At 36.4% G+C, this 14806-nt stretch overlaps 2 long non-coding RNA genes across 2 annotated transcripts; both read left to right on the plus strand.

The window, feature by feature from the left end:
• The first annotated feature begins 6146 nt into the window (after window positions 1-6146).
• On the plus strand, window positions 6147-7277 carry LOC143697124 (uncharacterized). Its single transcript, XR_013186186.1, has 3 exons — window positions 6147-6240; window positions 6329-6460; window positions 7040-7277. It is a non-coding gene; the product is annotated as an uncharacterized LOC143697124 (long non-coding RNA).
• A 1550-nt stretch (window positions 7278-8827) lies between these two features.
• On the plus strand, window positions 8828-13379 carry LOC143697125 (uncharacterized). The gene is made up of 7 exons (XR_013186187.1): window positions 8828-8849; window positions 8952-8993; window positions 9088-9153; window positions 11400-11566; window positions 12226-12289; window positions 12825-12925; window positions 13161-13379. It is a non-coding gene; the product is annotated as an uncharacterized LOC143697125 (long non-coding RNA).
• Window positions 13380-14806: the final 1427 nt, after the last annotated feature.

Consider the following 14806-nt stretch of genomic DNA (forward strand, 5'->3'; position numbering starts at 1 on the left):
CTAATGAATAAGTACTAGTATCTAATGAATAAGTACTAGTGTCTAATGAATAAGTACTAGAGTCTAATGAATAAGTACTAGTGTCAAATGAATAAGTAATAGTGTCAAATGAATAAGTACTAGAGTCTAATGAATAAGTACTAGTGTCAAATGAATAAGTACTAGTATCTATTGAATAAGTACCAGTGTCTAATGAATAATTACCAGTGTCTATTGAATAAGTACTAGTGTCTAATGAATAAGTACTAGAGTCTAATGAATAAGTACTAGTGTCTAATGAATAATTACTAGTGTCTATTGAATAAGTACTAGTGTCTAATGAATAAGTACTAGAGTCTAATGAATAAGAACTGGTGTCTAATGAATAAGTACTAGTGTCTAATGAATAAGTACTAGTGTCTAATGAATAATTACCAGTGTCTAATGAATAATTACTAGTGTCTAATGAATAAGTACTAGTATCTATTGAATAAGTACTAGTGTCTAATGAATAAGTACTAGAGTCTACTGAACAAGTACTAGTGTCTAATGAATAAGTACTAGTGTCTAATGAATAAGTACTAGTGTCTAATGAATAAGTACTAGTGTCTAATGAATAAGTACTAGAGTCTAATGAATAAGTACTAGAGTCTAATGAATAATTACTAGTGTCTATTGAATAAGTACTAGTATCTAATGAATAAGTACTAGAGTCTAATGAATAAGTACTAGTGTCTAATGAATAAGTACTAGTATCTAATGAATAAGTACTAGTGTCTAATGAATAAGTACTAGAGTCTAATGAATAAGTACTAGTGTCTAATGAATAAGTACTAGTGTCTAATGAATAAGTACTAGTGTCTAATGAATAAGTACTAGTGTCTAATGAATAATTACTAGTGTCTAATGAATAAGTACTAGTATCTAATGAATAAGTACTAGTGTCTAATGAATAAGTACTAGAGTCTAATGAATAAGTACTAGTGTCAAATGAATAAGTACTAGTGTCAAATGAATAAGTACTAGAGTCTAATGAATAAGTACTAGTGTCAAATGAATAAGTACTAGTATCTATTGAATAAGTACCAGTGTCTAATGAATAATTACCAGTGTCTATTGAATGAGTACTAGTGTCTAATGAATAAGTACTAGAGTCTAATGAATAAGTACTAGTGTCTAATGAATAATTACTAGTGTCTATTGAATAAGTACTAGTGTCTAATGAATAAGTACTAGAGTCTAATGAATAAGAACTAGTGTCTAATGAATAAGTACTAGTGTCTAATGAATAATTACCAGTGTCTAATGAATAATTACTAGAGTCTAATGAATAAGTACTAGTGTCTAATGAATAATTACTAGTGTCTATTGAATAAGTACTAGTGTCAAATGAATAAGTACTAGTGTCAAATGAATAAGTACTAGAGTCTAATGAATAAGTACTAGTGTCAAATGAATAAGTACTAGTATCTATTGAATAAGTACCAGTGTCTAATGAATAATTACTAGTGTCTATTGAATAAGTACTAGTGTCTAATGAATAAGTACTAGAGTCTAATGAATAAGTACCAGTGTCGAATGAATAATTACTAGTGTCTGTTGAATAAGTACCAGTGTCTAATGAATAATTACTGGTGTCTATTGAATAAGTACTAGTATCTAATGAATAAGTACTAGAGTCTAATGAATAAGTACTAGTGTCTAATGAATAAGTACCAGTGTCTAATGAATAATTACCAGTGTCTATTGAATAAGTACTAGTGTCTAATGAATAAGTACTAGAGTCTAATGAATAAGTACTAGTGTCTAATGAATAATTACTAGTGTCTATTGAATAAGTACTAGTGTCTAATGAATAAGTACTAGAGTCTAATGAATAAGAACTAGTGTCTAATGAATAAGTACTAGTGTCTAATGAATAATTACAAGTGTCTAATGAATAATTACTAGAGTCTAATGAATAAGTACTAGTGTCTAATGAATAATTACTAGTGTCTATTGAATAAGTACTAGTGTCAAATGAATAAGTACTAGTGTCAAATGAATAAGTACTAGAGTCTAATGAATAAGTACTAGTGTCAAATGAATAAGTACTAGTATCTATTGAATAAGTACCAGTGTCTAATGAATAATTACTAGTGTCTATTGAATAAGTACTAGTGTCTAATGAATAAGTACTAGAGTCTAATGAATAAGTACTAGTGTCGAATGAATAATTACTAGTGTCTGTTGAATAAGTACTAGTGTCTAATGAATAAGTACTAGAGTGTAATGAATAAGTACTATTGTCTAATGAATAAGTACTAGTGTCTAATGAATAAGTACTAGTGTCTAATGAATAAGTACTAGTGTCTAATGAATAAGTACTAGTGTCTAATGAATAAGTACTACAGTCTATTGAACAAGTACTAGTGTCTAATGAATAAGTACTAGTGTCTAATGAATAAGTACTAGTGTCTAATGAATAAGTACTAGAGTCTAATGAATAAGTACTAGAGTCTAATGAATAAGTACTAGTGTCTAATGAATAAGTACTAGTGTCTAATGAATAAGTACTAGTGTCTAATGAATAAGTACTAGTGTCTAATGAATAAGTACTAGTATCTATTGAACAAGTACTAGTGTCTAATGAATAATACTAGTGTCTAATGAATAAGTACTAGTGTCTAATGAATAAGTACTAGTGTCTAATGAATAAGTACTAGTGTCTAATGAATAAGTACTAGTATCTATTGAACAAGTACTAGTGTCTAATGAATAATACTAGTGTCTAATGAATAAGTACTAGTGTCTAATGAATAATTACTACTATCTAATAATAAGTACTAGTATCTAGTGAAATGAGACCCATGCTAATTAATTCACCCCTTTCCTCTCTCTTTTATGTTCTGTGGCCAGGATCTCTCATTCATCAGTGCAGCTACCAAGAATAGTGAGTATTTGTCCTCTACCTCCTTTGTCTCAATGTTATTTCAACACAATTGGTCTCCAAAGTCAGATATATAATGTGTGTGTGTATATATATATATATATATATATTAGAGGTGTAACGGTTCACAAAATGCACGGTACAGTTCAATACGATACACTTATGTAACGATTCGGTTAGTTTTCGAAACAGCAAAAAGAAATAAATGCCAGATAAATCTCCTTAATTTAATTTTTTTTATTCTTTTTTTTTTAAATTAAAACTAACATCATAAAGTATCAGGCATGAGTTCCGCTTACATTAGGTTTTTCATTTGGTGTTGGGCAATGGTGTGTAGGGCTGGGCGATATGGTAAATCGACGATGTCTCGCAAGTATCGCGATGTCGATTATAACAGTCTGTTACAGACGATAATCGCCAATGTCAAAAAATGACATATTTCACATAGCCCTATAGTTATACATGTATTTATTCACATGCAATAACATGAATGAAATATTTTTTATAGACTAGTTAGTAGGACTAGTAATAGAAAATCGATTCTTCTTGATAGCATTCTTTAAGCACAAGACACGAGAGAACGCGTCTGCATGCGCGCTGTTTTATGTGCTGTGCAATTTCACAAAGCGCGCCTCTCATATATTGCACAGACAAAATATTTAATATTACTGGATTTCGTTATGACACTTTTAACTTTGTAATGGTTACAGATGGCTTATTTAAGAATGTGGAGAAAACGTAAAGCAGACATCAATGAACTTCTCCAGTCTGACGATAACAACGCGGTGACAATTGACAACGCAGTGACGACAAATGACAGAGAGGAAACAATCAATGATGATGGTGGAAGCAATACTGATGAACACAGCACCAGTGTTACCACTGATGGTTCAGACTTTGACACAGACACCGGAATGTGTGAATCTGATGTGGAGATTTTGAATCCCGAACCAGAGGTCGAAGTTAGAAACCTAGGCGATGACTTGCAAGAGTGGAGTACAAGACACCAAATTACTAATAGGTCCCTAAATGGATTATTGCAGATTCTAAGGGATCATGGACATGTACTCCCCAAAGATGCACGCACATTACTAGCCACTCCTCAAGTCATTGACAGCCATTCAAAATGCAATGGACAGTATATATACTATGGCTTGGAGGGGGGCATTTCCCGTGTACTGTGTCAAAATGATGCTTTCAGACGTCAACACAGTACGGTCAGTTTGGATGTCAACATTGATGGACTACCAATCTCTAAAAGTAGTAAAGTCCAGTTCTGGCCAATACTGGTGACATTTAGAAATTTCAATCCATTTATTGTGGCATTATACTGCGGGGAAAGCAAGCCTGAGCCCCTTGATGAGTATCTCCATGACTTTTTGGAGGAGTTCAATAATCTCCAACAGAATGGCCTGGTGTTATGTGAGAAAAAGTATGCCATAAATATTCGTGCCTTTATCTGTGATGCACCGGCAAGAGCATATTTAAAATGCATTAAAGGTCATACTGCATATGACAGTTGTGAGAGGTGCCAAGTGAAAGGCCAGTATGTCGAAAGAAGAGTTGTCTTTAATGAGCTGACATCCACCTTGCGCACAGATGAAGCATTTAGTCAGATAGAGTATTCCCGCCATCAAAATGGGTCTAGCCCTTTAATATCTGCCGGGATACCCTGTGTCAGTGCCTTTGTTTTAGACTATATGCATATGATTTGCTTGGGTGTTGTTAGACGGCTGTTGGTGTATCTGACTAGAGGCCCAAAACTGTGTAGGCTCTCTGTGAGACCGAAAATTGAAATCTCACAAAAACTGAACATGCTACGAGGCCAGATGCCCAGCGAGTTTGCGCGACAGCCCTGTGGCCTTCAGGAGTTGGACAGGTGGAAAGCCACAGAGTTCCGTCAGTTTCTTCTTTACACGGGACCCATAGTTCTCAAAAATACTGTCTTCTCACAGCTGTATGCTCATTTTGTGACATTGACCGTGGCAGTATCCATCATGGTGGACTCAGATGACAGGACAAGAGCTGCCTATTTGGATTTTTCTACTGAACTGATGAGGCACTTTGTGTCTAGCTGCCCTGCACTCTATGGAAAAACATTTTCTGTGTACAATGTGCATGCCCTGTTACACATCCATGAAGATGTCTCTCGTTTCAGGTGCTCTTTAAATGACATTTGTTGCTTTCCATATGAGAATTATTTGCAGCAGATCAAAAGATTGGTCAGGACTGGACAAAGTCCATTAGCGCAGGTGTCCAAACGCCTGGTCGAAATCGAACATGCCCAGGGAAATTCCAGTGCAGGGCGAAAAGCGAAGCCCCAAATGTACATTTCAACAAAAAGGAGAGACAGCTGCTTCCTTCTGGACGATGAGAGTTTTGCTTTTGTTCAAGACAGGAGGGGAGATGGGACGGTTGTTTGCGTTGTGGTAAAACAGAGACACACTGCCGACCTGTTTGACAAACCATGTTCGTCAAAGCTCTTGAACATTGCTTACATAGGGAATGGACATAGATTTCAAAGAAAAGAAGTCAAGGAAACAGACCTCGGACGAAAAGTAGCCTGTCTATCTTTCAACAATGGCTCTGTCATGATTCCTCTGCGGCATGGCATTGAACATTCATGTTGAAGATTGGCAAGTCATAAAATGCATTGGGTATATACTGGGTATGTATATATATATGAAATGTGTATTTCTCAACTCAATCTAGAAACAAGCAACAACTAAATGCACTGTTTTCAAATTAAAATAATATTTATTTATTTTTTAAAATATTGACATCTTTACATTACTGTAGGCTTGTTATTTGTCTCAATAGTACAACAGTAAAAAATAAATGTCATATTTACCTGTGCCCCTACAGTCTAAGGCTGGACATATACCGAAACTGAATTCAGTTATCAAACACTCTGCACTGCATAAATTATAAATGAAATATAGACTAATCCTTATTAAAGCTACAAAAGTTTTTTAGTCAAGAGCAGTGAGTAATTTCACTGTTTTCTTTGTACTTTGTTTCATAGTCTTTCTTGACATCGCGATTGTGATATATATATATATATATATATATATATATATATATATATATATATATATATATATATATATTTTATTATATTATTTTTTGTTGCAGGTTATGCTTTTCGTCAGAGCTGTGTGGAATGAAAATGGGAAGGAAATGGAGGGAACCATCCCTGATGCCTGGGTTAACGTTGCTGAAAAAAACCCTTCGATGGCCAAAGACGAGGGTAAAATATTGTTTCGACAACCATGTGGCTCCTAAGGAGGATTGGGAAACTTTCCCATTGGTGAAAGTGAAATTTACCGCAGGTGACCTCTTATATTTTGACGCAAATCTGAGAAGTTATGTGATTATACATTGATATAAGGTTTGATGACATGCATGCTGTCTTTGTAGAAAGTCTCCGTGAGTGTGAAGAACATGATCACACCAGCCAAGCTGAACAATTTGAAGATGAAGATGAAGACGGAGAGGTTGTAGTGCAAAAGAGAAAGAAAAAAACTAAAACTTTTGAAGATTTTGTTGAAGGTATGTCCCCATCATTGGTTGAATAGTGAAAACATGCAAACTCATGTTACAATTGACCCTTCGCAGGGAGCTGGATTGACAGGTGATCTGACCAATCATACTTCGCCATCCGCCTTTTTCTCCGACAAAGCAGTCAGGAGAGATAGTAGATTAACATGGGATGATTTGAACTTGAGAAACGGAGTGTACTGACGCCTTTCCGCGGTTAAAACAACATTCCTTCTGATGTTCATTCATGTTTATGCTAGAATGGAGAGATGATCGGTTCACAAGCAGCTTTTAATTGATGCTCTACAGCGATCTGTCACGACACATTAAAGAGCCACAAAACGATAATTATTGTTTACATTTATTTTAAAAAATGACCATGTTTGTAAGGTGAGACTTTGTTTAATATGTTTAATATCAAAAGTAACCTGGTCTGTCCTGTTTGTCAGCGTGTTGTCAGTCTCCTGTCTGCTCTGCGATGTGTTTTTAACTGTGTGAGAACATGAGAGCGGCATAGCTTGTTGGTACATGGCGACAGTAACTAAGGGGTCTTTTCGAACAGTCAACTGTAACGTGTTTTAATATTCAAAGGATCTGACCTGTCTGAGGCGTCTGCTGAGGGGGAGGATAAAGAAGAGAGAAAAGGAGGTACAGAAATGTTTCTTGTGGCATTAATTTAATGTGCATTGAAAGGTTGCCTGTGCTTAATAACAAAATTAAGTAAACTGTAGGTTAATTTGTTTTATACCCCTTATTTACTGATAAGATGCCAGTCCTATAATTCCAGTCTTTCCCACCCCACCAATCAAAATTTCAAAAAATGGTGAGTTGTTGCTTAGATGACCATGCACATTTTAACCAGATTCAAATTTTAAGTTATTTGTGATTGTATTAAACTATGTCTGTCTTTGTTGTCAGTGGGCCGTGACAGATCAAATAGTGGTGAGTAGAGCTGTCAATCTTCCAATTTAATACCATTCAAATTTCATTTTTCTTTTAATATTCAAATATTTATTGCTCATTTATTGATTGTGATGTTCCTGAGAATACAGCTATTAGGTAATATATGAAGTCGAGGCTAACTGACAGCTGTAGGGCAGCTAACATTAACTTTAGCTGTCTCCATGAAGCTCCCAGCTAAGCTTCTTTAAGTCGCAATGTAGTGAGGAAAAAATAATTAGCTGACTAATGATAACTGTCAGGATACAGGCACGGAGACAGAGGTAAGTGAATCCAAACACAGCTTTATTTAACGTGACACAAGTGCAAAGGTGAGTATCCTCAAAGTTCAGGTGCAGATTCGGTGAAGATCACTACGTGCGGGGCAGATTACAGGTGAGCAGGTCCTCTTCAGGTTAACTGATGTCAAGCAGTTACAGATCTCGTATACTTGTCTTTTCTCTTTCAGATGTCATCGTGGGAGAGACAACTTCACCCAGGTCTGCGGGCCGCGACAGGTCAACTAGTGGTGAGTTTATACATTTCATTGCTAAATATTGCAGGCAAGTCACTAGGACTATTGATCATGACTGACTGAAGATTCTGCTCTGCGCTGTTTAGGTTCACCCAGGTCTGCGGGCCGCGACAGGTCAACTAGTGGTGAGTTTATACATTTCATTGCTAAATATTGCAGGCAAGTCACTAGGACTATTGATCATGACTGACTGAAGATTCTGCTCTGCGCTGTTTAGGTTCACCCAGGTCTGCGGGCCGCGACAGGTCAACTAGTGGTGAGTTTATACATTTCATTGCTAAATATTGCAGGCAAGTCACTAGGACTATTGATCATGACTGACTGAAGATTCTGCTCTGCGCTGTTTAGGTTCACCCAGGTCTGCGGGCCGCGACAGGTCAACTAGTGGTGAGTTTATATATTTCATTGCTAAATATTGCAGGCAAGTCACTAGGACAATTGATCATGACCTACTGAAGATTCTGCTCTGCGTTGTTTAGGTATAGCCAGGTCTGCAGGCCGCGACAGGTCAACTAGTGGTGAGTTTAACATTTCATTGCTAAATATTGCAGGCAAGTCACTAGGACTACTGATCATGACTGACTGATGTTTCTGCTCTGCGTTGTTTAGGTATAGCCAGGTCTGTGGGCCGCGACAGGTCAACTAGTGGTGAGTTTAAAATTTCATTGTTATATTATCAATCAGGATGCAGGCAACTAAAACTATTGACTATTGGTTGGGGTTGCACAGGTTCGTCCAGGTCCAGGTCTAGGTCCGTGGGCCGGGAAAGTTCAAGTGGTCGTGAGTATTGCCAGTTACATTTGGCTTGTCTTAATGAATATCAAATCAGCATAGGTCATTATCACTATTGATAATGGATACATTTGGGTTGCACAGGTTCATACAGGTCCAGGTCTAGGTCCGTGGGCCGGGACAGTTCAAGTATTCGTGAGTATTGCCAGTTATTGTCTTGTCTTATTGAATATCATATTAGCATGAGGAATACTATTGCTACTGGACTGACTAATGTTGGTGGTTTGGATTTCTCAGGTGTACCCAGGTCCCAAGCCGTGGAGAGCAGGTCCTTAGATGGTGAATGTCATTGGTTGTATCACTCAATGAGGCACATTGCACATATGTTCTAAACATATTGATTGTTCAACACACTTTTTTCTTTCCTGCTTAGGTCTTTCACATGCAAGGCCCATTTGCAATAGGGCTGTGCCAACCACATTCCCCCTGTCAGAAGCGAGTAAGTACAAAAATATTTTCATGTGAAACCCAGACTAATATGTATTATAACATTGCATTCTCTTTGTAACTGTTTGGTAAATCAGACTTCAGGTTTTCATCTTGTTGCTTTGCCATTTATGACATTTGGTCTAGAACTATCTCTTAATAAAATTGTTCTTTAATGAAACTGATTTGTCAAATACAGGGTTAAGGTTTCCCTGTTGAATAAAGTGTTAAGTAACTAATTGAATGGTCATTCATTTTTCAGGGATTGCTAGAGAGCACTCTTTTACTGAAAGGCTGAAATGCCTTGCTGTTACCAGAGAACCATGATTATCCTCCTAAGACCCGAGTTTTGGTCAGAGGTGGAAAGTCCAGGGGTCAGAAAGTAAAAGTCCTGCCACATTTTTATTCCACCCACAGCAAAAACTCCAGTGTTAAATGAACTTTACTGGGAGTTTATTTGGATCCAGACTCAAGAGTCTTAAAGTTAATGAGATAATTGAGTGAATAATTAAGTGATGATTGAGCATTATTGGAGACACCTAATGATAACAAGCAGAATCACTGAAGGAGAATGTCACATTTTTTAAGTCACCATTATGGCGATTAGTGTCTGCTTTAGTTGGACTCTTGACCCTTATATCATTAACTTTAGATGTTGTTTGGCTGCTGTACATGAGTTATAACAGCCAGACAAACAACAAGGAAAGCTGATGCGCTGGGGTTGGTTATGTTTTGACATAATCATCATTTGTCACAAAACTCATTTGTAGAGTTTAACCTTTTGATTACACAGTGTTGTAAACTTCTTCCTTCTTCAGTGTAGAAAAACTCAGAAGCGAAAACCAGGAGACTTATTTAAGCAGGATTCTTTATTTGCTGTAGTCTGCTCCGTACCCAAGTCAAGTGAAGTCTAACTAAGGCAGTATACATTGAGTTCATATATACATTTCAAGGGGGAGGGATTACATTGTGATGTAAATGAGCTGAGACAACGAGAACAGGAAAAGGCATAGACTTCTCGTACTGAGATGAGACAAATGGTCTCAGTAATAAAATAACAGGTGTTCAAACTTGCTCAGCATGACTCTTCCCCCGGTAAACAACGAGAACAGGAAAAGCCTAGCCTTCTCGTACTGAGATGGGACGGTCAGGAATATCCCGCTGAGAACCCCCTACCGTTTGCAGAGATTTCCTGGTCTCATCATTTCTAAACTTTCTCAATATAAAATACTATTGTATTGGCAATCTAAATTAAACATTTAAATAAATTTGTAATCCTACAACAGTATAACATTTTTAGAAATTTAAATATTGTCCAAAAGATTTTTTAAAAGCTGTTCTATTCTAACTACTTTATGGGCACACACAGACATCAAGAATCAGCCTGTGATTCTCAACAATGGTGACAATTATATAGCATGTTGCAGTGCATTCTGGGTGCCACCAATCAAAACTCATTCATGGCTCCCATCATGCATTGGGGTATGAATAAATTATGATCTGAATTGTCTTAGTCATTTCCTTTTCCTAATTGAATATTCTGTTTGTCACCATTGTTGAGATTCATACACTGAATCTTGATGTCTGTGTGTGCCTAAAAGAAAGATTTTTATTTATTTATCAGAACAACGTTTAAGATATCATTTGGTTTATTTTGAAAAATCTGGATCTAATGTTATAGAATCACTGTGATGCTGTTATGATCATTATACATTTAAGTCAGAGAGTAGGCTTTAAATTAGTTCAGTGATTCAGGTCAAATGATGATTATGTCTAAACATGATCTACAACATCTGATCTGATCTCTTTGTTCATCCAGCTGTTAAAACAGCCAAACAAAATCTTTAGTTAAACATTTAAAGGTCACCTGCCCAACTAAAGCAAACACTAATCACCATAACGGTGACTAAAATATAGATTTTCTCCTTCAGTGATTCTGCTAGTTAACATCTGGTGTCTTCAATAATATATCAATCATCACTCAATTATTCACTTAATTATCTCATTAACTTTAACACTCTTGAGTCTGGATCCAAATAAACTCCCAGTAAAGTTCATTTAACACTGGAGTTTTTGCTGTGGGTGGAATAAAAATATGGCAGGACTTTTACTTTCTGACCCCTGGACTTTCCACCTCTGCACAGAATTAAGTATTATGCTTTACACAACCAATAATGTTATGTCCACGTATGTGGACAACCAGGTCTTAGGAGGTTAAAGTGGGTAATCATTTTTTTCTTAATTTCTCATTATTGCCAGAATTCCAGAAAATAGTGGTGACAAAGCTGGTGACTCTAACTGATGAGGTCAAAAAACTCCAGAGGAGCTTACCTAAGTCTGGGATTGATATAAGCAAGATTGACACCTTGGAAAAGTACGAGAGGGAGGAGGCTTCTCTTCTGGAGAAAAACAAATTTGAAACCTTGGTAAAATATTTTTCACCCTCTTCCAATAGGGGGTTTATGCGGTGCGCTAAGCGTTCTAACCGGAAAACAGGTCTAATCATTTCCGCTTTTCACTTCAGTACACATCTGCAGCGGTAGGTGATCTCTTAGGTAACTTAAGTTTAGCTTATTATAATACAATTTTTATTTCTGATCAAACTTTATTGTACTTCTGTTAATTTAAATGTTGTAATGTTAAAATATCAGAAATGGTAACATCCCAACAGCAGGAGTTTTTGTTGTGTGCCAAGCTGCGAGTCAGTCAGGGTGATTCGGGTCCGAAAGATTAGGCGTGTTAATTTCGTTATAAGGAGACACACCACTGACTGCAGTCGGCATTTTGTGCCAGAAGATATATGAAACACATTAATACAGATCATATTGATACATTTCAATATCGTTCTAGCAAATTCTATCTGAATTTTGTATTTTTCCTGCTGATACAATGTGTTGGAAAGTATGTGATATTAGAGTTAAACAAATCATTCAATTATCTCAAGACTAGACATATAATTTTCAAAATTGACAGTTTTTCAGGGCAGCAAACAATTGGACCACACTGGTTGAACTTTTTTCTCTATCCGTACAATGTTCTCAATTTTTTACCCTTGATATATTTGCATGTGTTTTTTTTATTATAGGTTTGTCAGCTGGCAAGAGTCGGGGGAAAGATGTAAAGGACTGCACGCACAAAGTGATGGACAGGTATTTATTTACACATTAACTTAACAGACACAGGTCTTTAGACATTTGACCAGAACAGTTTTTCATGTTAGTTCAGCTTCTGCTTTGGTTTTCTTGTGTCCCCATTTTTATTTTTCATTTGGTGCTTGATTTGGGGGTTTGGTTTAGTTGATGTTTTAAGTAAGGAGCAGGACTGTGCACTTGGGCCCAGTGAACGCACAGTAAGGCTCACGATGGTTAATTTATGCAGCCCTTTGTCCATCTCAGCCAAGCAAGAGGTCTGATGTAGACATCTGTATGGTTATATTGTATAGTGTTGTTTTCAGTGGAAGGTAAAAATAGTATGGCTGTGCATAATGCCAATGCTCTATCAAAATCGCTGTTTGTTTTTTTGTCATTTATTTTGAATTCCTGCCGAAAAAAGTTAAAAAAAATTCAACTTATATGAGAAACGCAGCCTGCGGTCACCATGCATGGACAATCATGCTACGTGTGTGTGTGTGTGTGTGTGTGTAAGTAATAATTGCATATTATTTTTGTCTTGGATTGGATTTAGGCTCTTCACCAATCAACTGATGACCTTTTTTAATATGAAGGGGAAGGGCAAAAAGGATAAAATTGGAATTGAAGACAAGAAATTGTTTTCAGCAATAAAAGGTAAGCTTCAATATTATGGCAATTTAAAAAAAAGTTTATAATATGTATATGTATGTGTGTGTGTGGAATGCTGTATATCAGGCTTGATGTAAGTTGACTTGATTTAATAACCATTTAATTTAATCGAGTACTCAAATTTTCATCTATGTATACTATGTATCTGTGCTGCAAGCTAGACCACAACAGTGGCGTTTGTTATTTATTTTACATGTGGATTTTTTTGCTTTGATTTTAGCTGCAGTCATGAAATGGGACCCAGCTGCTACAGAGGCCCAAATAAAGTCTGCTGCAGCCGATCATTTGAAACATGCTCCCGGGAGAGTCGGGGGTGGTGGCTTCAAATAAATATATTGTGGACCTAATAGCAGCCACATTTTGTTAATTGTTTACTGTTTTAACAATATTTTATAGTACTTTTATTTATAACTTTACTGTTCTGGCAGTAATACAGTTTTGGTGTGTTAATTTATTCTTTACTGTTCTAGTATATAAGTGTGGGTAAAATTAGTAATAAAAATATATTTTGAGATTTAAATCATTGTTTTCTTCGAGTGATCAGTTTGGTTTACAGGAAAATAGTAGGCAGTTTATTAAAATTATATTGATAAGATAAAGAAATGCAAGACTAGTATATACACTACACAGTTATTCAATTGAATATTCAATATTATCAATATTCTTTCAAATCTAATTTAGATCTGTGTCTGCAGTTTCATGACAAAAGAAAGATGAAAATGTGTGCGAATATACTGAGAGGTTTTGTCAGTCAGCTGTAACGTACAGTGGAATAGTGGATGACTCTGAAAGTGTGCTTGATGACAAAGGACCACTGATTCGTATCTGGTCAGATGGTCTTGTTGCTGAATACAGAAGAGCTTTGCCATTCCTAGATATAGCTTGGTCTAACAGAACTCTCAGAAGTAACTTAGACAGTTTGGCAGCATGGGAAAGAGATGCTGATGTTAAAGCCAAAGTGAGAGTAGCAGCAGCAGCTACATTTAGCACAACGCCACCAGTAAACAGGTGGTCTAAAAAAGATGGCAAATGCCACTACTGTGGAAAATTAGGACATTGGGAGAAAGAGTGTAGGAAGAAGTTGCAAGATACAAAAAGAAATGCTATGCATAATTCTGCTCCTTCTCAGCCTGCATACAACCCTGAAATAGTTCCGCAAGTGTCCATTGAAACTTCAGGACAGCTAGTTCAGGCTCTTCTAAGAGCACAAAAAGACCAGGAAAAAATAATAATTGTTGGGGCTGTGAGTAGCTACCTTTCACCTGTAATCCATCATAATGACAAAATAATTTTTGTGAAAGGTAGCATACAAGAGAAAGAAATAGATTTTTTGCTTGATACAGGTGCAGAGATTACAATAATTCCTACAAAATTGGATAAAGGTTTAGACATACCGTACAAGAAAACCAAACTTTCTTTAACTGGTGTAGTAGGTGAAGATTCTGTTTTGTATGAAACCCCGCCCATAGAGGTACAATTTGGCCCTAAAACTCTGACTACAAAACTGCTATGTGCTCCATTAAACACAGGTGCAATTTTAGGCATGGATCTCCTGAGACCGGTACATCTAACTTTAGACATGTCCTCAGAATCTGCTAGCATTCAAATTTCCTCTGCACAAGTTTCTACCAATAATGTAATCCCTCCAGAGTATGCTTTCTTACAGAATCATCCAATTTGGGCTAAAGACAAGGATGATTGTGGTTTGTTGACAGGTGTAGAACCAATAAAATTGACAGGGACTCCACCTCCGGTCACCAAACACTATCCGATCAATAAGGAAGCTATACAGGGGATCAAGCCTATTGTAGAAAAGTTACTGATGCAGGGAGTGCTAGTTAAAACCAACAGTCCCTGTAACTCACC

The sequence above is a fragment of the Siphateles boraxobius genome, unplaced genomic scaffold, assembly GCF_051911475.1.
Source record: "Siphateles boraxobius isolate OS27281-9 unplaced genomic scaffold, OSU_SipBor_1 31, whole genome shotgun sequence".
Classification (NCBI taxonomy): domain Eukaryota; kingdom Metazoa; phylum Chordata; class Actinopteri; order Cypriniformes; family Leuciscidae; genus Siphateles; species Siphateles boraxobius.